The 23,791-nt window shown below is 35.1% G+C and overlaps 1 long non-coding RNA gene across 4 annotated transcripts; it reads right to left on the bottom strand.

Moving 5' to 3' along the window:
* Positions 1-4,805: 4,805 nt before the first annotated feature.
* On the bottom strand, positions 4,806-12,476 carry LOC125770385 (uncharacterized). 4 transcript variants are annotated; one of them, XR_007419201.1, is made up of 4 exons: positions 10,464-11,138; positions 8,029-8,129; positions 6,262-7,312; positions 4,806-5,692 (listed from the first exon to the last, which is right to left on the bottom strand). It is a non-coding gene; the product is annotated as an uncharacterized LOC125770385 (long non-coding RNA). The 4 variants fall into 4 exon arrangements; XR_007419200.1 differs by lacking the exon at positions 8,029-8,129 and having other exon boundaries at positions 6,262-7,413; XR_007419198.1 differs by lacking the exons at positions 4,806-5,692; positions 8,029-8,129 and adding an exon at positions 8,554-9,368 and having other exon boundaries at positions 6,770-6,787.
* Positions 12,477-23,791: the final 11,315 nt, after the last annotated feature.

Genomic DNA, 23,791 nt, shown 5'->3' with positions numbered 1-23,791 from the left:
TTGCTATATTAGGACCGGTAGCTGGCATGACGTGGACATGGAGTGAAGTAGAGAATGATGGGTGTAGCACAAACTTATTACAGCATGTGAAAACAATGTGAACATTTATTGAATTAGAAGATAATTTTCTGTTATATTATTTTATTTTACAAACTCAAAGTATAGCAAAAATTTAAGCAAAAAAAAATAAATTTAAATTAAAATTTTTAAAATAATTATGTAAAATTAAACATTAATTTATATATTTCTTTTTATTTATAAACTTATTTGTTTTTACACCCAATTTTAACTTCAAATAATTTTGTCATAAATTACAAAGAATGGCTTGTAATAAGTGGCCTTATGCTATGTAAGAAAAATTGTCTATAACAATCTTTTTTAATACGATTTAATTTGTAAAAATAATAACAAAATCAGACTATTTGTTCTTTTAACATTTCAACATTTAACAACGACACATAACAACAGATTAAAACGGAAATATGGACTAGATAAGACATAAGATAAGCATTAAGGAAACAATTGTTTTTTAGTAAAATATTGTTTAATTTAGTATATTATTAAAACAAACAGAAACAATTAAAGTGTTAGATTGTAAATGAACTATAAAAATGTACGAAATTGAATGAGAGTAAAAACAAGAAAAAATAAAAGGAAACCAATAATGTAAAAATATATAAACAAAAGCAGCCTTCTCGTTGCTTTAGAATTTATTCTAAAATATAAAGTTTAACTAAAATACACCTACCAGATGCTCTACCAGAATACCAGAATTTATCTTCAATTTTAAAGCTCAGTAAAATAGTTTTAAGATAAAATAAAATTAAAAGCCTTTAAATGATATTTAGTTCAGTAAAACAACGAAACAATGAGTAAAGAAAAATAAACATCAAGAATGCAAATCTTTTTTTGTGTGCTAATTAAGCTTCGGTTTCCAAATAAAATGCTCTAACAAGCTTCAGCTTCTTCAGGCAAATCAGCTTCACCTAGTTAAAAAAGATTAATTTTTACTCATTTATATGGTTTCTTACATCCCTTAAACTATGCCGGTGCGTAAACGGGTGGCCTGTTTTCAATATTTCATTTGTTAATGGCGTTTTGTTAGTGTTCGATTTCGATTCGCACATTTCATCACTATCTGCATCCATATTTCATTGAAATCTATTCTCATGTTACCCTTGTACGAAATCGATTGCCAACGTTCGTCGAAACACGTGTGAAAGCGGTTCGAAAATCTCATACCAAGATTGTTCAGCGCAGATAAACGGATAGATCGCGATTGTTAATGATTTGAACTTGTTTGAAGTGTTAATTAGTGGTTTTAGAAACATTCTTAACATTTAAAGTTTAACTACTTTTTGGTTCAACTGTTCACAATCTCCTTACATGAAAGGCTTACGTGTTTGTCAGTTTTATTGTGCAATTGGGGTAGAGAAATAGATTTTTTTAATTAATAGAAAAAATCATCTATCAAACGAATTTTTAAACCAGATCTATGGCGTTTTTTTTTTCTTCTGCGTGATCTGTCTACTTTTAAAATTTTTTTCCTCTTCGATCCATTTCACACATCACCAAAACGTTCGCTAGTCCTCGCGAATCCAATCGCCGGATAACTGATTTGCACCTGGGGGGCTCTGAAGCTTTCGATGGCGATTACGCGAGCGAAACGAATGGGAAGAAAAATGCTCCCATCGGATCAAAAACATACTCGGCTCGGCCTGGTCGGTTAATAAATACAGCTGACTCTTTTTTTTATGCTAATCCAATAAGCCGTCGAGCAAGTTTCGATTGCTGCTGCGCAAGCGTCCGGTCCAGGCGGTGGTGAAATTTGCATTTTATTGGGTTTGCCTTCCACCAGCAGTCTCCAGCCATCCTCGAAGGCAAACGGAGAAGTTTAGCGCCGAACCAGCCGCACGATTAAGGATGCATGATAAAACTGCAACTTTATGGCACATATTTAGAAAAGCGCGATGTGTATCCTACAGGGGATCCCGACTCTGGTAGTAGCTTCGGTTTCGCGCTGTGACGAGGTTCAGCGTTTATTTTTTTATTGATGTTGTGTAGCCAATCTTTCGAAAGGATGACCGTGTCACCGTCTACCCGGGGGAAGACATTTTTAATACACCAACCACTAAAGCTGCGCCTCATCTTTTTGCCGTGCGATGTAAATTGCGATGGTTCGAAAAGTGATGGCTTCGGTGTTACCTAATCTCTTTATGTTCATGCCCTCCTGTTTTGACTACTATGTGTGTTGTCTTTCCCTCACATGATCACATTTCCATTTGGGCAACTGATTTTGGTCGTATAATCGTTCGGATGGTGGAAATATGATAAAGCAAATAAATGCACATAATCTGCCCGGACGGCATTGTCTCTTTACTCGTGGTGGTCATAAAAGATATTCGACGATACCCGCTGAATGGTAGGATATAAATCAATTCAATGTTGAATAGTGATAAAAGGGAGATAAGAATGAAGATCATTTATTAACGACTTATTCTGGAGGTTTACATATTACTCTGAGCAGCTTTTAAAGATTAACAAATCGTGGATCGTTAGGTATCATTCTAATGGCATGACCAGCCTACTGGACTTCTTCATTGTACTGGTAAGCAATCAGTAAACTTCAAAGTATCGGAGACGTCTGTTAATACTAGCTGGAACTCTCTCAGAAGGTTTCTTTCTTTGGGGCGAAGAAGCTACTTCAGGATATAATGTAACTGGTTGGGAGCCAGAATCCTTTTCCTCCTCCTTCAACATTTATCAGAGCAGATTGGTGATCTACTAGTTTTCTTCTTTCAAGAATTCCTATGGCTCCCTATCCCTACTATCCCTATGGCGATAGATGGCACCAATGGCTACATTTTCTTGTTGGACGGCCATGCCCTCAGATGTATGTGTCAGAAGTTATTCGGCGAACCAAGTTCCATACCCTGTTTGAGAAAATGTAAAATTTTCCTCATTTTTGCACCAAGTTTTGTCTATAACTCAGTCGGTATCCAACGGATCGCCAATCTTTAACCTGTGGTCGATAGATGGCACCAATGACTACATTTTCTTCTTGGACGGCCATGCCCTCAGATGTCTGTGTCAGAAGTTATTAAAGAAACCAAGTTCCATACCCTGTTTGAGAAAATGTAAAATTTTCCTCATTTTTGCACCAAGTTTTGCCTTTAACTCGATCGGTATCCAACGGATCGCCAATCTTTAACCTGTGGTTGATAGATGGCAAAAATGGCTACATTTTCTTCTTGGACGGCCATGCCCTCAGATGTCTGTGTCAGAAGTTATTAAAGGAACCAAGTTCCATACCCTGTTTGAGAAAATGTAAAATTTTCTTCATTTTTGAGTAATTTAGCAAAATTAGTAAATATGGTATATTTTAATGCGAATTTTGTTGCAATAAGTTTCTTTTCACTCAAATAATGCTTTAAATTAAAAAAAGAATAAAAAATCTGAAAAAAAATTCAAAAAAATTTTCCACTCGAAAATTTCATAAGGCTTACCCCTTACGTTTTTTTTGAGAAATTTTGCAAAAAAAATTAAATTGATTTATTTTAATGCCAATCGGTTGCAATGTGTTTCTTTTCACTCAAGTAATGCTTTAAATAAAAAAAAGAGTGAAAAATAATCAAAAAACCAAAAAAATCAAAAAAATAAAAATTTACTAAGGCTCATTTTTGCACCAAGTTTTGTCTATAACTCGGTCGGTATTCAACGGATCGCCAATCTTTAACCTGTGGTCGATAGATGGCACCAATGGCTACATTTTCTTCTTGGACGGTCATGCCCTCAGATGTCTGTGTCAGAAGTTATTAAAGGAACCAAGTTCCATACCCTGTTTGAGAAAATGTAAAATTTTCCTCATTTTTGCACCAAATTTTGCCTATAACTCGGTCGGTATCCAACGGATCGCCAATCTTTAACCTGTGGTCGATAGATGACACCAATGGCTACATTTTCTTCTTGGACGGCCATACTCTCAGATGTCTGTGCCAGAAATTATTCGAGGAACCAAGTTCCCTACCCTGTTAGAGAAAATGTAAAATTTTCTTCATTTTTGAGCAATTTAGCAAAATTTTTTAATGTGATAAATTTTAATGCGAATTTGTTGCAAAAAGTTCCTTTTCACTCAAATAATGCGTTAAATTAACAAAAGAATAAAAAATCGAAAAAAATTTTCAAAAAAATTTTCCACTCGAAAATTTCATAAGGCTTACCCCTTACGTTTTTTTTTGAGAAATTTTGCAAAAAAAATTAAATTGATTTATTTTAATGCCAATCGGTTGCAATGTGTTTCTTTTCACTCAAGTAATGCTTTAAATAAAAAAAAAGAGTGAAAAATAATCAAAAAACCAAAAAAATCAAAAAATTAAAAATTTACTAAGGCTCATTTTTGCACCAAGTTTTGTCTATAACTCGGTCGGTATTCAACGGATCGATAATCTTTAACCTGTGGTCGATAGATGGCACCAATGGCTACATTTTCTTCTTGGACGGCCATGCCCTCAGATGTCTGTGCCAGAAGTTATTCGAGGAACCAAGTTCCATACCCTGTTTGAGAAAATGTAAAATTTTCTTCATTTTTGAGTAATTTAGCAAAATTAGTAAATATGGTATATTTTAATGCGAATTTTGTTGCAATAAGTTTCTTTTCACTCAAATAATGCTTTAAATTAAAAAAAGAATAAAAAATCTGAAAAAAAATTCAAAAAAATTTTCCACTCGAAAATTTCATAAGGCTTACCCCTTACGTTTTTTTTGAGAAATTTTGCAAAAAAAATTAAATTGTTTTTTTATAATGCCAATCGGTTGCAATGTGTTTCTTTTCACTCAAGTAATGCTTTAAATAAAAAAAAGAGTGAAAAATAATCAAAAAACCAAAAAAATCAAAAAAATAAAAATTTACTAAGGCTCATTTTTGCACCAAGTTTTGTCGATAACTCGGTCGGTATCCAACGGATCGCCAATCTTCAACCTGTGGTCGATAGATGGCACCAATGGCTACATTTTCTTCTTGGACGGCCATGCCCTCAGATGTCTGTGTCAGAAGTTATTAAAGGAACCAAGTTCCATACCCTGTTTGAGAAAATGTAAAATTTTCTTCATTTTTGAGTAATTTAGCAAAATTAGTAAATATGATATATTTTAATGCGAATTTTGTTGCAATAAGTTTCTTTTCACTCAAATAATGCTTTAAATTAAAAAAAGAATAAAAAATCTGAAAAAAATTTCAAAAAAATTTTCCACTCGAAAATTTCATAAGGCTTACCCCTTACGTTTTTTTGAGAAATTTTGCAAAAAAAATTAAATTGATTTATTTTAATGCCAATCGGTTGCAATGTGTTTCTTTTCACTAAAGTAATGCTTTAAATAAAAAAACGAGTGAAAAATAATCAAAAAACCAAAAAAATTAAAAAAATAAAAATTTACTAAGGCTCATTTTTGCACCAAGTTTTGTCTATAACTCGGTCGGTATCCAACGGATCGCCAATCTTTAACCTGTGGTCGATAGATGGCATCAATTGCTACATTTTCTTCTTGGACGGCCATGCCCTCAGATGTTTATGTCAGAAGTTATTCGAGGAACCAAGTTCCATACCCTGTTTGAGAAAATGTAAAATTTTCCTCATTTTTGCACCAAGTTTTGCCTATAACTCGGTCGGTATCCAACGGATCGCCAATCTTTAACCTGTGGTCGATAGATGGCACCAATGGCTACATTTTCTTCTTGGACGGCCATGCCCTCAGATGTCTGTGTCAGAAGTTATTAAAGGAACCAAGTTCCATACCCTGTTTGAGAAAATGTAAAATTTTCCTCATTTTTGCACCAAGTTTTGTCTATAACTCAGTCGGTATCCAACGGATCGCCAATCTTTAACCTGTGGTCGAGAGATGGCACCAATGGCTACATTTTCTTCTTGGACGGCCATGCCCTCAGATGTCTGTGTCAGAAGTTATTAAGGAACCAAGTTCCATACCCTGTTTGAGAAAATGTAAAATTTTCCTCATTTTTGCACCAAGTTTTGCCTATAACTCGATCGGTATCCAACGGATCGCCAATCTTTAACCTGTGGTCGATAGATGGCACCAATGGCTACATTTTCTTCTTGGACGGCCATGCCCTCAGAAGTCTGTGTCAGAAGTTATTAAAGGAACCAAGTTCCATACCCTGTTTGAGAAAATGTAAAATTTTCCTCATTCTTTCACCAAGTTTTGCCTATAACTCGGTCGGTATCCAACGGATCGCCAATCTTTAACCTGTGGTCGATAGATTGCACCAATGGCTACATTTTCTTCTTGGACGGCCATGCCCTCAGATGTCTGTGGCAGAAGTTATTCGAGGAACCAAGTTCCTTACCCTGTTTGAGAAAATGTAAAATTTTCTTCATTTTTGAGTAATTTAGCAAAATTAGTAAATATGGTATATTTTAATGCGAATTTTGTTGCAATAAGTTTCTTTTCACTCAAATAATGCTTTAAATTAAAAAAAGAATAAAAAATCTGAAAAAAATTTCAAAAAAATTTTCCACTCGAAAATTTCATAAGGCTTACCCCTTACGTTTTTTTTTGAGAAATTTTGCAAAAAAAATTAAATTGATTTATTTTAATGCCAATCGGTTGCAATGTGTTTCTTTTCACTCAAGTAATGCTTTAAATAAAAAAAAGAGTGAAAAATAATCAAAAAACCAAAAAAATCAAAAAATTAAAAATTTACTAAGGCTCATTTTTGCACCAAGTTTTGTCTATAACTCGGTCGGTATTCAACGGATCGCCAATCTTTAACCTGTGGTCGATAGATGGCACCAATGGCTACATTTTCTTCTTGGACGGCCATGCCCTCAGATGTCTGTGTCAGAAGTTATTCGAGGAACCAAGTTCCTTACCCTGTTTGAGAAAATGTAAAATTTTCTTCATTTTTGAGTAATTTAGCAAAATTAGTAAATATGGTATATTTTAATGCGAATTTTGTTGCAATAAGTTTCTTTTCACTCAAATAATGCTTTAAATTAAAAAAAGAATAAAAAATCTGAAAAAAAATTCAAAAAAATTTTCCACTCGAAAATTTCATAAGGCTTACCCCTTACGTTTTTTTTGAGAAATTTTGCAAAAAAAATTAAATTGATTTATTTTAATGCCAATCGGTTGCAATGTGTTTCTTTTCACTCAAGTAATGCTTTAAATAAAAAAAAGAGTGAAAAATAATCAAAAAACCAAAAAAATCAAAAAAATAAAAATTTACTAAGGCTCATTTTTGCACCAAGTTTTGTCTATAACTCGGTCGGTATTCAACGGATCGCCAATCTTTAACCTGTGGTCGATAGATGGCACCAATGGCTACATTTTCTTCTTGGACGGTCATGCCCTCAGATGTCTGTGTCAGAAGTTATTAAAGGAACCAAGTTCCATACCCTGTTTGAGAAAATGTAAAATTTTCCTCATTTTTGCACCAAATTTTGCCTATAACTCGGTCGGTATCCAACGGATCGCCAATCTTTAACCTGTGGTCGATAGATGACACCAATGGCTACATTTTCTTCTTGGACGGCCATACTCTCAGATGTCTGTGCCAGAAATTATTCGAGGAACCAAGTTCCCTACCCTGTTAGAGAAAATGTAAAATTTTCTTCATTTTTGAGCAATTTAGCAAAATTTTTTAATGTGATAAATTTTAATGCGAATTTGTTGCAATAAGTTCCTTTTCACTCAAATAATGCGTTAAATTAACAAAAGAATAAAAAATCGAAAAAAATTTTCAAAAAAATTTTCCACTCGAAAATTTCATAAGGCTTACCCCTTACGTTTTTTTTTGAGAAATTTTGCAAAAAAAATTAAATTGATTTATTTTAATGCCAATCGGTTGCAATGTGTTTCTTTTCACTCAAGTAATGCTTTAAATAAAAAAAAAGAGTGAAAAATAATCAAAAAACCAAAAAAATCAAAAAATTAAAAATTTACTAAGGCTCATTTTTGCACCAAGTTTTGTCTATAACTCGGTCGGTATTCAACGGATCGATAATCTTTAACCTGTGGTCGATAGATGGCACCAATGGCTACATTTTCTTCTTGGACGGCCATGCCCTCAGATGTCTGTGCCAGAAGTTATTCGAGGAACCAAGTTCCATACCCTGTTTGAGAAAATGTAAAATTTTCTTCATTTTTGAGTAATTTAGCAAAATTAGTAAATATGGTATATTTTAATGCGAATTTTGTTGCAATAAGTTTCTTTTCACTCAAATAATGCTTTAAATTAAAAAAAGAATAAAAAATCTGAAAAAAATTTCAAAAAAATTTTCCACTCGAAAATTTCATAAGGCTTACCCCTTACGTTTTTTTTGAGAAATTTTGCAAAAAAAATTAAATTGTTTTTTTATAATGCCAATCGGTTGCAATGTGTTTCTTTTCACTCAAGTAATGCTTTAAATAAAAAAAAGAGTGAAAAATAATCAAAAAACCAAAAAAATCAAAAAAATAAAAATTTACTAAGGCTCATTTTTGCACCAAGTTTTGTCGATAACTCGGTCGGTATCCAACGGATCGCCAATCTTCAACCTGTGGTCGATAGATGGCACCAATGGCTACATTTTCTTCTTGGACGGCCATGCCCTCAGATGTCTGTGTCAGAAGTTATTAAAGGAACCAAGTTCCATACCCTGTTTGAGAAAATGTAAAATTTTCTTCATTTTTGAGTAATTTAGCAAAATTAGTAAATATGATATATTTTAATGCGAATTTTGTTGCAATAAGTTTCTTTTCACTCAAATAATGCTTTAAATTAAAAAAAGAATAAAAAATCTGAAAAAAATTTCAAAAAAATTTTCCACTCGAAAATTTCATAAGGCTTACCCCTTACGTTTTTTTGAGAAATTTTGCAAAAAAAATTAAATTGATTTATTTTAATGCCAATCGGTTGCAATGTGTTTCTTTTCACTAAAGTAATGCTTTAAATAAAAAAACGAGTGAAAAATAATCAAAAAACCAAAAAAATCAAAAAAATAAAAATTTACTAAGGCTCATTTTTGCACCAAGTTTTGTCTATAACTCGGTCGGTATCCAACGGATCGCCAATCTTTAACCTGTGGTCGATAGATGGCATCAATTGCTACATTTTCTTCTTGGACGGCCATGCCCTCAGATGTTTATGTCAGAAGTTATTCGAGGAACCAAGTTCCATACCCTGTTTGAGAAAATGTAAAATTTTCCTCATTTTTGCACCAAGTTTTGCCTATAACTCGATCGGTATCCAACGGATCGCCAATCTTTAACCTGTGGTCGATAGATGGCACCAATGGCTACATTTTCTTCTTGGACGGCCATGCCCTCAGATGTCTGTGTCAGAAGTTATTAAAGGAACCAAGTTCCATACCCTGTTTGAGAAAATGTAAAATTTTCCTCATTCTTTCACCAAGTTTTGCCTATAACTCGGTCGGTATCCAACGGATCGCCAATCTTTAACCTGTGGTCGATAGATGGCACCAATGGCTACATTTTCTTCTTGGACGGCCATGCCCTCAGATGTCTGTGTCAGAAGTTATTAAGGAACCAAGTTCCATACCCTGTTTGAGAAAATGTAAAATTTTCCTCATTTTTGCACCAAGTTTTGCCTATAACTCGATCGGTATCCAACGGATCGCCAATCTTTAACCTGTGGTCGATAGATGGCACCAATGGCTACATTTTCTTCTTGGACGGCCATGCCCTCAGAAGTCTGTGTCAGAAGTTATTAAAGGAACCAAGTTCCATACCCTGTTTGAGAAAATGTAAAATTTTCCTCATTCTTTCACCAAGTTTTGCCTATAACTCGGTCGGTATCCAACGGATCGCCAATCTTTAACCTGTGGTCGATAGATGGCACCAATGGCTACATTTTCTTCTTGGACGGCCATGCCCTCAGATGTCTGTGGCAGAAGTTATTCGAGGAACCAAGTTCCTTACCCTGTTTGAGAAAATGTAAAATTTTCTTCATTTTTGAGTAATTTAGCAAAATTAGTAAATATGGTATATTTTAATGCGAATTTTGTTGCAATAAGTTTCTTTTCACTCAAATAATGCTTTAAATTAAAAAAAGAATAAAAAATCTGAAAAAAATTTCAAAAAAATTTTCCACTCGAAAATTTCATAAGGCTTACCCCTTACGTTTTTTTTTGAGAAATTTTGCAAAAAAAATTAAATTGATTTATTTTAATGCCAATCGGTTGCAATGTGTTTCTTTTCACTCAAGTAATGCTTTAAATAAAAAAAAGAGTGAAAAATAATCAAAAAACCAAAAAAATCAAAAAATTAAAAATTTACTAAGGCTCATTTTTGCACCAAGTTTTGTCTATAACTCGGTCGGTATTCAACGGATCGCCAATCTTTAACCTGTGGTCGATAGATGGCACCAATGGCTACATTTTGTTCTTGGACGGCCATGCCCTCAGATGTCTGTGCCAGAAGTTATCCGAGGAACCAAGTTCCTTAACCTGTTTGAGAAAATGGAAAATTTTCTTCATTTTTGAGTAATTTAGCAAAATTTATAAATATGATATATTTTAATGCGAATTTTGTTGCAATAAGTTTCTTTTCACTTAAATAATGCTTTAAATTAAAAAAAGAATAAAAAATCTGAAAAAAATTTCAAAAAAATTTCCACTCGAAAATTTCATAAGGCTTACCCCTTACGTTTTTTTTGAGAAATTTTGCAAAAAAAATAAAATTGTTTTATTTTAATCCCAATTGGTTGCAATGAGTTTCTTTTCACTCAAATAATGATTGAAATAAAAAAAAGAGTGAAAAATAATGAAAAAATCAAAAAATTCAAAAAAATGAAAATTTACTAAGGGTCATTTTTGCACCAAATTTTGCCTATAACTCGGTCGGTATCCAACGGATCGCCAATCTTTAACCTGTGGTCGATAGATGGCACCAATGGCTACATTTTCTTCTTGGACGGCCATGCCCTCAGATGTTTATGTCAGAAGTTATTCGAGGAACCAAGTTCCATACCCTGTTTGAGAAAATGTAAAATTTTCCTCATTTTTGCACCAAGTTTTGTCTATAACTCAGTCGGTATCCAACGGATCGCCAATCTTTAACCTGTGGTCGAGAGATGGCACCAATGGCTACATTTTCTTCTTGGACGGCCATGCCCTCAGATGTCTGTGTCAGAAGTTATTAAGGAACCAAGTTCCATACCCTGTTTGAGAAAATGTAAAATTTTCCTCATTTTTGCACCAAGTTTTGCCTATAACTCGATCGGTATCCAACGGATCGCCAATCTTTAACCTGTGGTCGATAGATGGCACCAATGGCTACATTTTCTTCTTGGACGGCCATGCCCTCAGAAGTCTGTGTCAGAAGTTATTAAAGGAACCAAGTTCCATACCCTGTTTGAGAAAATGTAAAATTTTCCTCATTCTTTCACCAAGTTTTGCCTATAACTCGGTCGGTATCCAACGGATCGCCAATCTTTAACCTGTGGTCGATAGATGGCACCAATGGCTACATTTTCTTCTTGGACGGCCATGCCCTCAGATGTCTGTGGCAGAAGTTATTCGAGGAACCAAGTTCCTTACCCTGTTTGAGAAAATGTAAAATTTTCTTCATTTTTGAGTAATTTAGCAAAATTAGTAAATATGGTATATTTTAATGCGAATTTTGTTGCAATAAGTTTCTTTTCACTCAAATAATGCTTTAAATTAAAAAAAGAATAAAAAATCTGAAAAAAATTTCAAAAAAATTTTCCACTCGAAAATTTCATAAGGCTTACCCCTTACGTTTTTTTTTGAGAAATTTTGCAAAAAAAATTAAATTGATTTATTTTAATGCCAATCGGTTGCAATGTGTTTCTTTTCACTCAAGTAATGCTTTAAATAAAAAAAAGAGTGAAAAATAATCAAAAAACCAAAAAAATCAAAAAATTAAAAATTTACTAAGGCTCATTTTTGGACCAAGTTTTGTCTATAACTCGGTCGGTATTCAACGGATCGCCAATCTTTAACCTGTGGTCGATAGATGGCACCAATGGCTACATTTTCTTCTTGGACGGCCATGCCCTCAGATGTCTGTGTCAGAAGTTATTCGAGGAACCAAGTTCCTTACCCTGTTTGAGAAAATGTAAAATTTTCTTCATTTTTGAGTAATTTAGCAAAATTAGTAAATATGGTATATTTTAATGCGAATTTTGTTGCAATAAGTTTCTTTTCACTCAAATAATGCTTTAAATTAAAAAAAGAATAAAAAATCTGAAAAAAATTTCAAAAAAATTTTCCATTCGAAAATTTCATAAGGCTTACCCCTTACGTTTTTTTTTGAGAAATTTTGCAAAAAAATTAAATTGATTTATTTTAATGCCAATCGGTTGCAATGTGTTTCTTTTCACTCAAGTAATGCTTTAAATAAAAAAAAGAGTGAAAAATAATCAAAAAACCAAAAAAATCAAAAAATTAAAAATTTACTAAGGCTCATTTTTGCACCAAGTTTTGTCGATAACTCGGTCGGTATCCAACGGATCGCCAATCTTCAACCTGTGGTCGATAGATGGCACCAATGGCTACATTTTCTTCTTGGACGGCCATGCCCTCAGATGTCTGTGTCAGAAGTTATTAAAGGAACCAAGTTCCATACCCTGTTTGAGAAAATGTAAAATTTTCTTCATTTTTGAGTAATTTAGCAAAATTAGTAAATATGGTAAAACAATCCTGGGTTTTTTTTGTCAATTTTTCCCTATGGTAAAACTCAAAAATCTATAGTCAACGTCTCAAAAATGTTAATGATAAATACAGATTAATAATTATTGTGTTAAGGTTAGAAAACTAAAAACCGGTATCAATATGAATTTAAAAATGAAAACTAGCATTAGCAATGAAATAAACAATATACATACAATACAAAGTAAATATGGTATATTTTAATGCGAGTTTTGTTGCAATAAGTTTCTTTTCACTCAAATAATGCTTTAAATTAAAAAAAGAATAAAAAATCTGAAAAAAATTTCAAAAAAATTTTCCACTCGAAAATTTCATAAGGCTTACCCCTTACGTTTTTTTGAGAAATTTTGCAAAAAAAATTAAATTGATTTATTTTAATGCCAATCGGTTGCAATGTGTTTCTTTTCACTCAAGTAATGCTTTAAATAATAAAAAGAGTGAAAAATGATCAAAAAACCAAAAAAATCAAAAAAAAAAATTTACTAAGGCTCATTTTTGCACCAAATTTTGTCTATAACTCGGTCGGTATTCAACGGATCGCCAATCTTTAACCTTTGGTCGATAGATGGCACCAATGGCTACATTTTGTTCTTGAACGGCCATGCCCTCAGATGTCTGTGTCAGAAGTTATTCGACGAACCAAGTTCCATACCCTGTTTGAGAAAATGTAAAATTTTCCTCATTTTTGCACCAAGTTTTGCCTATAACTCGATCGGTATCCAACGGATACAAAAGTGACAGAGAATTTTCTCTCGAACATTAGCCTAGCAGGAAGGCAGAAGGACTTGATTTAATCATTTCTCCAGAACTTGAATAACAATTCATTCAGTCATTTTCGTGTTGTAGTTATTCACCTTTGCTTATGATCATTTAAGCTACAATTGCTTCAGTTCCGGTTGCATCATTTTTCAAAAATCTTACCCTTACGTGTGTCAGAGCCACGACTTGATATGCCGCTGGAACCCAAAGTTCATTGCCACAGCAGCAATAGTTATCGTTTGCTTTACTGTAAATGACACTAAACGCCATAGACAGGCAAAACCGTGGACACACGGTACTTTAAGCTGATGAGAAACAATATCGCTACCTTACTAACCATACCCCCCATGCAAAACGTGAGAAGATATTGACGTCTGCGACTGGCCATTTGTTGAGTGTAAACCATCTACAGCTAATGAAGGAAAAAATATCACCCCTAGAACGTGTCGCACCTAATGGTTCAACGAAAACTCGGTCCGAACCGTAAAGGCAGCGGTGTAGTTGGTGAAGTTGGTGGAAAAATCAGTCCGTCTATGGCAACGACAACGAATCACCCTTTAAGCACGCGCTTGGCTCCGGATTTGCTGGCCCTACGCGCGCTTCTAATCAGCAACCGACCGATAACGATAGAGTGCGTTGAGTGTAAGCATCAGTACAGGGTCCCTCCTTGCGATAAGATAAGCCGCTATCGTAAGTGACCCAAAAAACAAAAGGAAAAGAAATGGTTACGTACGGCAATGGCGTTCGACACCACTTTGATGGGCTTTGATTAGTTGCGTGTCCCCACCCCAACCCCAAGCCAGCGCGTTTTGTGCAGACAAGTTCTTGTGGCGTTTTGTGGAGGGCTCAAGTTTTATGGATGCTTCTGGTGCAATCGGTTGATTGTAGTTAAACGTTGTACTGTGCTTATCGATAGAGTTTTATTTGTGTTTTGGGTGGTTTTTATTTTTATTACATTTATGACCGATTGACCATTTGGTTTTTTTTATTTTATGATGAGAGGTTTTAATTAGTAAACAGTGCGCTTTATTGAACAGTACCAAAAACTATCGCTTTTAAGAACTTGTCAATTCGCCATTCGGGCTTTCAATAGCAAATTGGTCTATTTTGTATGTGTAATTTGAAATTGCGAAATTGCGAATTTTTTTATCAAATATTATAATATTTTCACTGAAGAGACATTTATTTTCCAGTAATTAAGAATAGTTTGGTCCCAAAAATCTTGAGGTCTCAAAGTCCTTAATTCTAATCCATGACTTAAACGAAGTTTCATAGCAAGTATCTATTGTTGTGCAATTTGTTAGACATGAGGACAGCATACGAAACGTAAATGTATCTTTCAGAAGAACCAAGATTGGAAGTGTTTTAGGACACTTCGATAATAATCGACTGTAGTGTCTGATAAGTCACCGAGTAAGTACATAACACTTAACAGAGAAGACTCAACTGAGCAAAAAGGAAAAGAGTACTTGAACATTTATTTGATTCTTAAGTTAATATTAATAAGACGACTAATACTAATGGCGGATATTAGTACACAAAAAATACCTAAGATCTTGTACTTTAGTGTTTAGGCTATACTTAAAAGTCGTCGTTACGATGAAACTAATAACATTTGAAAGAAATTTTATTTCAAATTATTTTTTTTACATCATTAGGTACTTCACTCAACAATCGCTGTTTTACAAAGTATTTAAAATAATGGAGTAGAAGAAAAGTTATTGCATAAATTATTTTTTTATAACGGTCTATTTTAATAAACTATTAAACTTTGTTTGTTACTATTTTTAGTTTTCATTGGATTTATAATCTTTGATGTTTTAAGTATGTTAGCTATTTTTAATTTATGTACATAGTTTTCATAAATGACGTGTAGCTTAGTAATATCTATCTAACAAAGGATGTTACACATTTTACCAACAATCCTCTTGCATATATCGCATGTAAAAATATAATACTCCTATTTTCATAAAAACTTTTTCAGCATATCATCGCTTAATATCAAAACTTAAAACTAAGACAAAAAACAGAAAGCTTAACGACCCGATTTTGCCTGGTTTTTGGAAGTTTCTAAGAATGGGCAAGTTTCACTAACGCGAAACCTCTCTCGTCCTGTTTGTCCTTTCCGGCAGTTCGTTCCTTCCACCATTAGTTATGGTTCCTTGAAGGTTTGAAATGTTGTCTTCTAACCATTGTTTTTAAAGCTACCCTAAGATACCTTTATAATTTGTGCCCCGGTGTGCAGAAGATGGAAGAGATGGATGGATCATCCATCCGTACCGGTGGGGTGTATGTATACCTGTCCCGGACAGGCAACAGCATGCAGGTAGTGGCGATTCTTGGAAGGTTCGTGCCAAGATCTCATTTCATGTTTCGTCCACCATCCACCGGTTGCTCAGGTTCAGGTTGAAAACCGTTAATGGTTCTCGCTTCCATCTCGGTTTAGGCTGTGTCCCGTAACCAATGATGGGAGAACACCCGAGGAACTAACATTCAGGGTCATTCGGCGCACGAGGGCATTTATGGTGTTTTTATTGCCTTCACACTGCGGGTGGTTTCTTCCCAATTTATATTTTTTTGCATGCGCAGGAAGTTCATCAGGATGTCCTTCCTTGGGCAAGATGTAGAGACTCCGCCGTAAGTGCGGAAGCTTTGTTGAAGCTCAAGCTTTTCCTAAAAATTCTGGCATAATACGAGAAGGGCTTCGGAAAAAATAACCTTGAGCAGTTTTGGAAAATAACCGGGGAAACCTTTTTGTTTCCATCCCAGCACAATCGATCGATCATGGATGTTCGACAAATCGACAATCGATCTTTGGCCATTTTGGAGTGTTGATCGAAGCCACAGCACAACACTCTCAAGTCGCTTTGGTGTGCTTGGCGTTTGAGTATGCTTGGAGCGTTCTTAACGTCGTCTACGCCAGTAAACCAACGACGAATGGGGAGATGCTTATCGGATTTACAAATTTGAAGGCGCGTCACACTGCATGGTCGAACGTGCAGAGGTGCGTGGGGATATTTTGGGTGTTTCTCCCTCCTGCCCCGAATCGGATCCCAGGGGCATTCTGGTCGTTTCCATTAATCTTTCGATCATGAGAAATCCGTTAGAATAAACTGAAATGGCATTTGATGGTTAATACTGGTTGGTCTTCTCGCTTGAGGCGTTGCTGATGTTGTCTCGGAGACCGTTGACCTTCGTTTAAAGGTCCAACAAGAAAAAAAACGGGCGGTTCAAGAAATGGAACCTTCGATTTGAATATTCAAACTTGCTGTGATGCTATAAAAGGCATCGGAGTAATCGAAATGATCGTTCTTGTTCGCTATTAACTGAAACTCGTTCCTTTTTTTTACCTAGAAGATATTACATTCTACCGTTAAACGATCGATCTTGAAAAATGCAATAGAACCAGTTAAATGTACCATTAAAACACACCGTAAACATTGCAACTTGTACGGTATGAAAATAAATGCAAACATCCGGGCAAGAAAAATAAAAACAAGCAAAACGTCCTTCGAAAGCTTGATGATCGTTTTGCAACAAGCGAATGACGTCACGGTGTACAACGTTCTCGCCCTCCCTGTCGCGAGCTAGTACTGTGGCACGATTGAAACCTCGCGGCTCGTCATACATTTGCACAAAGTAACATTTAAATGTTAAATCAAAAGCAATCGTTCACTCAGAACGACCCTTACGGTATGAGTTTATCAGCGATGGTACGAGGGATTAGGGCAAGACTACATTGTAAAAAACGCGGATGAGAATGATCTGCATACAGGTATGCCGTGCGGATACAGACAGATAACGCATGATTGATAGTGGACGTTGTTGAATTAATGTGTTATTCTAAATATTTTGAATAAATGGTATTTTTCATTCCTATAACCACAGGACTTGACAAAAGACACTAATTCACAGGAGATATTGACAATAACAAAAATAAAATAAGAGGAAATTGCAAAAAATAGATTAATTCTTGATTTATTTCTTTCAAGAAATAAATATTATCAATTTAGTTGCAAATATAGACATTACGATGATGCCTTAGGCATGGATTACTTCGTATATTTTGTTATTGAAGAATTCAGAAATTAGAGAAAAATATTGCTCATCAATTTGGTTGAGCTTTACTTTAGACGAGCATCTTTCAAAATGAAAATGACAGTTCAATAGCTTAGTGCTGTCATATTTTACAAGAACGGATAAACCAATATCCAGTTGTTGAGTGCCCGGATAACCGAAGTCTATTACTATAGCTTAGTAAATATTATAGCAAATACAAAAAAGTAAATAATAACAAACTAAGAACAAATTTCGTAACTAATTAGAAATCATTTTAATGTAATTTAGAAAATGAAATTCAGATATAGCCCAAGGTTTCGTAGATACTTAGATTTTCAAACAACTCAGTAAATTTATAGCGTATTTTAAGTAAAACAACTCCGTTCAGCATCGTTATGGCAAATGTTGTAAGCAACTGTGTATTACAAGTATTGAAAACAATCTTCCATCTAGCCACCACCATTGTCACCCCAAAAGTGTGGGAAGCATTCGTCAAACTGCGAATGAATATGTGCATGAAACTCGTTCGAATCAAGCCATGTAAACAAGGGACTGGGGGGAATTTCTCTGTCAAAGATGCAAATCAATCCCGTACGCTGCACACCACTATTCTTAGCATCGAAATGAAATCAACAATCAAAAACCAATCTATCTGTGGTGGTACCACCTTCGACGAAACTGTGGTCCAGCATAAAAACATTGCACACCCTTTACGGTTTAGTGATCGTAGTGTAACCAATTTGGTGCTTCATCATTCCCCAATGCTGCAAATATTGATAAATCTAACGAAAAAGTTTTTTTTATTTGTCTAAGGCTCTTTTTTAGGTTTTTTTGTTCGTTGCGCTTAATAGATCGCTACAGTAGGTTCGAGGGTGGAAAGCCAATTGACTGTCAACGTCGATCAATTAATCGATCGCGCTTCGTTACCACCACCATCCTGGCGTGACGTTTCGATTAGCGTCCAACAACCGCAAGTCACCGAAAAGGGAATAAAATTGTGCATCGATTGGTTTATTGGTGCTTTGATTATATACAACACAATTATTGCCAGCATCAAGGGTGACGTGGTGAACTACGAATTGAGTTCCCGATGATTTTTATGCAACTTTTCTTCACATTTGAATGTTTAAAATGACCCAAAAAAATGTACCTAAAAGAAACGAATGGAAGGCAAGAACCAGGTAAGTAATAAATGGTATATTTTACAACAAGCATTCGTATTTTATTTATTTTTTTGGAAGAAGTTGATTTGTTCATCTCTCAACCCCAAATAAAGCACCAAGCGCTTCTGATGGAGCATTGATTCGTTGAGGAGTTCGTTTCGTTTCCGAACCCGGATTTCGGGTTTTGCGAACCGGATCCGGTTTCCAACGATGGTTTTGTTTAGCGGTAGTCCTTGGGGTGAAGTTGTTGTTGACAGCCGTAGCATCTTTCCGCGTTCCGGTGTGCTGTGTTGATTATGAATAGTCGTCAGCGAAAAGAATGTAGCTGTTTTCTTATTTAATTGAGTAAAAATAAACACTTTTATGTGCTATGCTAGCTAAATATTTACATTTTATTGATCGTATTATTATCTAAAGTCGTTTCAAAAGTAGAAGAAAATCTCAAACCATCGAGCTATCAGGGTGAGTTCATCAGTGCCGTTCGTATGCTCAAGGTTAACCACTGATACGGATGCAGAAACGCAAAAGGTCTTAAAAATGATGATGCTTTTTTAAATATTTCCACACAAACGGATAATAACATAAAAACCGGTTGATTATTTTTAAACGGCATTTTGATGAGCTTACGAAGAAGATTAGGTATTTAATTATAATAAAGAATTATGTATCTGAAGAATGCGTTTAATAGTAATAGAATTCTATAAAAAATTGATGAATTTCTAAAATTAAATTAATTGTTACAAGTTTAGAAATATAAATTGCTTGTACCACAACAGGAACAATTTCAACAACTTTTACCGACAGCTGAGCGCATTCGAAAGAAATAACTCTTTGTATGGTGCGGTATACTATTGCTAACGCACCGGCGGTTCCTTCACTAGGCCTAGCGCTATGGTGTAAACGTTTTGTAAACACCGTACAACAGTAGCTTCCTCACCAATTACCGTGCCCACGTGCGTCACGCAATCATCCAAACGTTCGATTGGTAAATGCATTGCATTCACCCGCGCCCCTTCAGCCCTTCCATCCTTTCACGCTCGATTACTCAACTCAGCTTACCCGAGAGGCTGGGTTGGCCGTGTCAAAAAAAAAGAACCATAACGTTGATGGCGGATCTATTTAGCTAACAATTTAGCAGCCCCATTTCGATGGTTCGGACAGAATCATTTAGCGTCTTCGATGATTGAAGATGAATAACAAAAAAAACAGCAACATCGTATGCCTCGTTGCGTAATGAAATCAATCCTTGGATGGTTTTGATATATTCCTTTTCAGTTATTGAATTCTGACGACACACGTTAATGGGTTTCCTAAACGGTAAGACTAACAAATGCACCAATGCCTTGATTGGTAACCGTGCCTTTCGTCAGCATGGATGGTGCCTTACAAATCATGCGGCTCTGCTGGTAAAGCAGGAAGTTTTAATGAATTATACATTTATGGCATGGTAACGATGGCGCCTTGATTGTCTTCCAATTTAAAGAATTAATTTTTAAATTTTGTTTTACTTTCAAAACACAAATTCTATAAACCGTTAATCTGCAGCCGTGATGAAACGTAATAATTCACAAAGGTTTTTTCTGTTGCGAAAAGCATGAACTGTTAAATTTTAGTTACGGCTAGCAAGAAACCGCATTTCACCACTTGGTCACCACGTGTGGTGAAATAGTGTAGGACGTAACGCATGGTGTAACGACGCGCTCGGCCTGAGTTCAAACCTCAACTGAAAATGTATAAAATCCCAATGGTGGACCTTCGATCATTAGGCGTGAGTGAATGTCAGGAAAAGAATCTTGTGTGTTTTATTCAACTTTTGGAAGGTAATTTAATTCGAAAATTAAAATTATTTTCTATAGTGAGTATAGATTCGATTGGATGTATAATTATACGGATTAAATTTTAAATTGGAAATATTACAAAAAAGGGGAAAGTCTTAAACTTTCTTCATAGAAGATGAGTACGTTCAAACGAGTTTGTTTGTCTGTAAGCTTACCTAATCTCACCAACCACTAACAAAGGCTTGAACTAGCCCCATACTTCAGGAAGCATGACACACAGTCTATTCCCTCAAGTGTTGTCCTCTTCTACCGGTTAGCCATAAGTCTCTCCATAAGACACCTACCAATTGTCTAGGCGAAGTGTGCCCTAACTATCCATTACACCGCAAACAGTTGAGTGACTCAACAAACACAAAGCAAACTGCCCATCAGCACGAACAGAGTGGACAGTGGACCAACCGAACTCATGTGCCAACTGTTGTACCCGTTGTACGTGACTAAATGAGAACTAAGCAGCGTCCTCCCGATTTCTGGTACAAAACGATAGAGGAGTTGGATCGCTCGGCTTCACCTAACGACGATTGAGCTTGCTTGAAGGAAGACATGCATGACAGTAGTTGATTCACGTGCTGCTGCTGGATCGACATTCATGTGTGGCTACCTTTCTTGGTCTATCATGGGGACACGTTTAACGGAGATATTCTTATCCAATGTTTCAACGAAGGCGCCTATATTGGTACGATTCCCTTATTCAGCTTAGAGCCGTGGAAAGCTTCGAGCGAATACACATGTGCGATTATGACTAGCCGTGTCGCGCTAATAGACACTTTTCATTCAACTGTTGCAACCGATGAAGACATAACAGGGTCGTCAATCATAATTGAGCCGTTTGTACACCGGCAGCGAACGTGATGTAATCGGTTTTTTTTAGTTTTCGGAACTTATTTGTTTGTTTTTTTGTGATAGTAGGGTTTGGATAGCGAAAGCTCTTGTAAAAATTGTCCTTAAAACAGTGCGTTCTGTTGTCTTAACTCATACTCATTACTGCACGAGCCCTCGCACTCGCACTGCACTCGCAATATTATATTGAAATTATAAATATATTTATGACTAAGCAAATGACCATGTCATCAGGATTAATCGAAGTTAGTTACCCCTCCCTTAGGGCACACAAGCTAGATAATATGAGAGTATGAAGATTTGGACGTATGATGAATACGTCTAACAAAATAATGGTCAATCTAACAAGATCTGTCCGGAAAACAGTTAAAAAGCCAAACAATAATATCAAGTCAGACATAGGGAAAAAGGTAACGAAATTTAAAAAAAACAACAGCAAAACTGCAGCAATAAAAAGCAAAATAAATAAAAAAATATGAATAGAAGAAACAGGAACAGCGAGAAAATTTAAATACTAAAAGAAAAATAACCATAAGTCATCGAACATAATTTGAAAAAATATAAAAACAATGTAATAAATTGATAAAAACACAAAAAAAAACATGAATAAATAATACAAAAGAGTAATATAAGTAAAACAGACAAGAAGAAAGCACAACAGAATGCATAAAATTGGACAAAATTCGACAATAAGGATAATACAAAGAAGATCAACGATTACAAGAAAGAAAATATAAATACATCGGAAAACGGACGATTACTTTGCATATACAATAAATCAGAAACAAAACAAAAAGAAACTACAAAAACTACATACTACGGTGTCAACTCTTACCAAAGCCAATTTCCTGATTATGGTACAAACGTGCGTGCCCCGTTGACTTATTTTCACAATTTTAATTTACACGATTGTTGTGTCATTTTCAACAAAATGAAGGCAAACCTACTAGGACACTGGTCTTCGATGTTGAAGCAAAAACATTCCTCACCCGAACCGGAACTGTGCACAGTTCCGTTCACTTCCCAGCGCACTGGATCGATGCGCGTCGGATCGCGTGTTGGATGATGGTGGTTTTTTTTTGCTTTCTGCGATAACCTTAAACCCACGACGCGAACAGCTAAAGATTGTGAAAGTGTTCAACAAACCCGGATTGATGTAATGAGAAGGTTGGGTGTAGTGGGAGCAGCAAAAAAAAAACATAAAAAAACAAACAAAAGCAGCCGAAACGAAGTAGATAAAGTTGCACACAGGAGCACATACATCACCAATCAAAACACTAGACATAATGAATGAATGATAACGTGTAACATAATAAGAAAAAAAGAACAAAATTACACAACAGAAGTACATTTTCATTTCAAAATATTTTATTTGTTCTTAACAAAAACTTCTAACCATTCTTTTGGCTTTTTACAATTCTTTTTTCCCCATTATTTTAGTCAGTTTGGAAGGGAAAATCAACTGTCTAACTTGTTTATCAATGTGTTTTTTACTATTATTTTTACACTTTTAAGCAACACCACGTTGTATGGTTTGCTGTTTACATGGAAGACTGTGTTGATATTTGTTCTCTTAACTCTTAACACTTCATCGTGCCACCACTCTACCACCTTTCGAGTGTGATTCAACATCAAGATTTTATTCTATCTGGATGCATCCCCTCTACGTGTCATGCGTCTCAGCTTGATTGTGATTCATTTATCTACCTTTTACGATGTGTCGTGTAGATTTTTGTGATAGCAACCATACTTTAATATCAAAACACACCACTCATCATCCAGGGCTGTATGAAGAAGAACTTGGTTTTAACCTTTATTTGTTGCGAACATTGAGTTGATATTTTTGTAATAAAGAAAATAATTTATCTTACAGAAGTCAAACACATTGAAAGCAAACTATAAATTACTGTTTGTTTTGGGAGATCGTTTGCATCTTGCGTTTTCTGGAGAGTGTTTTGATATGGAAAACCTTTCTGGCATTAAATTCATTAATTGTTAAACAAACATTGTATAAAAATTTTGTTGTGTAAAACTCAATCGGCAAACAAATCGGCAATCAAACAGGCGTCAATCCGCAAAGGGAAGTATTATTGTCTTTTTCACAGATCACTGACATGTTTGTCACATTTGCAATACCTGCGATTTTCTTTACTATTTAACTTGGCTAAGGCGAGTTTCTAAGCGTAAATATTGTGCAATAAGTAGATAATAAATTTACCTTTGTGGTTTTGAACGAACATGTCTTTTATACCAGATTTAAATACACGCAATGCAGGACTCCCGGTGGCGCAGTGGTAGTGGTGTCGGTCTTTCACGCGACAGGCCCAGGTTTCAAATCCCATTAGCGGGACGATCTCGACTCGACTCTCGCCTCAAATTCTCAAATAATCATACCAAGTTTTTGAATTAGCAAAAGAGCAGAAGAAATTGAGTATAAAAAGAG

This window comes from Anopheles funestus, chromosome 3RL, assembly GCF_943734845.2.
Source record: "Anopheles funestus chromosome 3RL, idAnoFuneDA-416_04, whole genome shotgun sequence".
Lineage (NCBI taxonomy): Eukaryota > Metazoa > Arthropoda > Insecta > Diptera > Culicidae > Anopheles > Anopheles funestus.
Note: the sequence above shows the minus strand (reverse complement) of the source record. Positions and strands in the feature narration are given on the sequence as shown.